This window comes from Capsicum annuum, unplaced genomic scaffold (assembly GCF_002878395.1).
Source record: "Capsicum annuum cultivar UCD-10X-F1 unplaced genomic scaffold, UCD10Xv1.1 ctg81524, whole genome shotgun sequence".
Lineage (NCBI taxonomy): Eukaryota > Viridiplantae > Streptophyta > Magnoliopsida > Solanales > Solanaceae > Capsicum > Capsicum annuum.
The window spans coordinates 145,819-150,051 of record NW_025892250.1 but is presented as its reverse complement, the minus strand read 5'-3'; positions in this window follow the sequence as shown (position 1 = coordinate 150,051).

The window sequence follows — 4,233 nt, the reverse complement described above, 5'->3', positions numbered from 1 at the left end:
TCAAAATGACCATATCGCATTCGAAAAGAAGACTTAGGGATATCCTCCTCCTTAATCATCAACTGATGGCACCCAAACCAAAGATTAATTTTGGGAAAAAAAAGTTAGCACCCTAAAGATGATCAAAGAGATCATCAATCCTCAAAAGTGGATACTTATTCTTCATGATCACTTTATTTAATTGGCGGTAATCAATACACATTCGTATAAAACCATCCTTCTTACGCACGAAGATAACTGAAGCACCACATGGAGGCATACTAGGATAAATAAAACCTTTGTCAAGAAGATCTTTCAACTGCTCCTTGAGTTCCTTCAACTCAGCTGGAGCCTTTCTATAAGGAAAAATAAAAATAGGACGAGTGTCTGAAAGAAGATCGATTCCAAAATAAATTTTTATGTCAGGAGGAATACCAGGAGATCATCAAGGAACACCTTAGAAAATTCACAGACCACAGGGACTGTCTGTAGAGAAGGACCTTTGAATCTAGAATCCTTAACATGCACTGGGTGATAGAGGCACCCTTTAGAAACCAATCTCTGGGCTAAAGTATGTGTCTGAGTCCTAGTTTTAAACCACCTACATATCCTGGGTTATAAGGGAATCAGCCATGAGTAGTTCAATGAGGTAAGATGGTGAGACAATGATTTAGAGGTCGAGTCAGGTTCCGCCGAGTCTCCGGTTCACGGCATTCTTCTTTTACATTCAAATGAATAACAAAAAAAATAAAAAAAAGTGAAAGATCCTATCTATGTTGCTTTTCTAGAATCTTGACTTGAATCTTCATGACTTCTCAAGTTGTGAGAAGTCATTATTTTGAGTTGGATCTCAAAAAATGAAATATTCCTCCCTTTTGATTCTTGGTATTGGAGAGAAACTTAAAAATTGACTTGTTCTTCACACTTTCTTCTCACTTGAATTGAAAATCTTCACCTTATTCTTTAGGCAGGATCCCGAACTTGAAACTTCTTCACCCTGATCTCCAGGTGGGCTCCTGACTTGCTATTTCTTCACTATGCTCTTCAGGCGGGCTCCTGACTTGCTATTTCTGATTTTCTAAACATGTTACTGAACTCAACGTAAAAGGTGAACTAAAAAAAGAAAATTCTCATTATCCAGGAGGGTCCTGAGCAAAAATTAAAGTCTCATTATCAAGGAGGGCTCTGAGCAGAATGTAAAGTCCCATTATTCAGGAGTGCCCTGAGTAGAAAGTAAAGTTTCATTATTTAGCAGGGCTCTGAGCAGAAAGTAAAGTTCCATTATTCAAGAGGGCCCTAAGCAGAAAGGAAAGTCCCATTATCCAGGAGGGCCCTGAGCAGAAAGTGAAGTATCATTATCCAGGAGGGCCCTAAGCAGAAAGTAAAGTCCCATTATCCAAGAGGGCCCTGAGCAAAAAGTAAAGTCTCATTATCCAGGAGGGCCCTGAGCAGAAATTAACATCCCATTATTCAGGAGGTCCCTGAGCAGAAAGTAAAGTCTCATTATCCAAGAGGGCTCTGAGAAAAAAGTAAAGTCCCATTATCAAGGAGGGCCCTGAGCAGAAAGTAAAGTCCCATTATGCACGAGGGCCCAGAGTAGAAAGTAAAACACAAACAACATGAACAAAAAATTTTGGTTTATACTAGAAAATTTTTGTGAGTGTTATCAGATCATAGCTTTTAGAAAAATACAATAAAGATGGTGACTCAAGGCCCTGCTAAAGAAATGTGTCTCTTCATAATAAAGCTGATGACCAAAATTAGGAAATGGATCGCCTTAGAGTTAATGTGGAGTAATCTAACTAGAAAGTGCGTCTTTTAGGAGTAAAGGTTCAAGTTAGGAAGTGTGTCATCTAACAAATGAAAACTAAAATGCCTAGACAAGGAAGTGCGTCTCCAAGGGGTCAAATGGAAGAACTCGACTGGAAAGTGCATCTTCTAGGAGCGAAGGTTCAAGTTAGGAAATGTGTTACCTAAAAAATGAAACCTGAAATACCCAGACAAGAAAGTGTGTCTCCTAGGGGTTAACTAAAATATCTCAACTAGAAAGTGTGTCTTCTAGGAGTAAAGATTCAAGTTAGGAAGTGCATTACCTAAGAAATGATACTTAAATTACCCAGACAAGGAAGTGCGTCTCCTAGGGGATAAATGAAATGACTCGACTTGAAAGTGTATCTTTTAGGAGTTAAGATTCAAGTTAGGAAGTACGTTACTTAACAAATGAAACTTAACATACCCAGACAAGGAAGTGCATCTCCTAGGGGCTAAGTGGAATGACTCAACTAGAAAGTGCATTTTCTAGGAGTAAAGGTTCATATTAGGAAGTGCATCACCTAACACATGAAAATTGAAATACCCAGACAAGGAAGTGCGTCTCCTAGGGGTTAAATGAAAGAACTCGACTAGAAAATTCATCTTCTAGGAGTAATGGTTCGAGTTAGAAAGTGTGTTACCTAACAAATGAAACCTGAAATACCCAGAAAAGAATGTGTGTCTCCTAAGGGTATAATAGGAGAACTCAACTAGAAAGTGCATCTTCTAAGAGTGAAGGTTAAAGTTAGGAAGTGTGTCACTTAACAAATGAAACATTAATTATCTATAATACGAAGTGTGTCTCCTAAAGGTTGAATAACTCTCCTTGAAAGTGCATCTTCTAGGAGTAATAGTTCAAGTTAGGAAGTGTTTTACCTAAAAAATAAAACCTGAAATACCTAGACAAGGAAGTGTGTCTCTTAGGGGTATAGGATGATGTGTTTTTACCATGATTCTAATTATCAAACATGTGTAGTAATATTTTCTTTTGAATTTGCAAAAGTGAGGAATTACATCTTTCTGATATCTAAGCGTTAAAGCATTTTGATTTGAAGTCAAAATTTATCTCAGTTTCATATAATGAAAACTTATGAGTTTTTAAAACACGGTGGTTGATTTGTGGCATTTGGCTATTAAGGTGATTGTTCTTGCACTTGTCATGCTCAGCTCCATTGTAAAACATTGATAAGTATTCGTTGACTTGTCGTACTCCTGGCCCCAAATTTTAACTGTTGAAACTTTTGACTCAAATCATATTTTTCTTGCATGATGCCTTTGGGTTTAACTTCTAATACACCTTTAATCTTTTCACGAGTCCAAAAACTATCGGATGACAAGCATTCTTGAGTACCTTGCGTCGGCCTTTTGTTTTACTTTGCACAATTAAAAGAGTTAGTAGCAAGTTTTGAAGCCCTTCCTCACTTGTCTTGAAATAAATTAGACTCAAAAATATGCTAAAGATGATGATAGTGATTTTTATTTTGACAACAAAGACACAAAAATAAAAAATAAAAATAATAAAAATAAAAGGAAAAGACAATATACATCTCTTTTTCAACCATGTCAAAAGAAAACTTATTAGGGTATGGCATCTTATTTCAGTGATTATGACATGCATTTTGAATTAAACAATCTGATCTACCATACTAATCATTATCCACCTTTTCTCACTCATTTGAATTGGAAATGGAGCCATTCTTGAACCTATTCCCTCTGGGTTATAATCCTCTTTAGGCTAGTGGCACCTCAATGGGTTTTCGCTAACGAGCCTATCTCATTTTTCATTTCTTCCTCAACTCACCACCGCCTTATGGTGACCATGAGGATTTTCACCCATAAAACTCTCATTTTAATTAATCTCACAACTTACTATCACCTTATGGTGCTCAAGAGGGTTTTCACTAATAATACTCTCTCATCATTTTCTTTGAGAAAACGACACCCAAAATATGAAACATCATACACCCATAACATGTTTAGCTTTGACATTCTCAAAGATTGATTTTAAAGGTCTTTCTTTTGTTGTAACTTGGATTTTGGATATGGTTATAAAGAAAGGACGGCATGAGGCTTAAAAATTTACATGACACTAGGTGACACATACAACTTTTGAAATTGTTATTAAGAAAAATATTTTTTTTTGCCCCAGTTTTGTTTCATATTAGGTAACTTGAATTTTCACTTAGTTAGACCAAACCCAGAGTAGGGCTACCTATGTATCTTTTCGTAGAAAGAATCAGGTCAAACGTAGTTCGGGATCTTATCCTTTTGCTTGATTTTTATTTTGACTCCTTTTTTCTTTTCTCCTTTTGAGATTTTTTTCTGATTCTATTTATCCTTATTGTCAATTTTTCTTTTTGACTTCTTTTCTCTTTTTTTTTAATACTCTATTTTGATTCCAAAAGAGGGGCATGAAAGAAAATAAAAATAAAACTCAAAAGG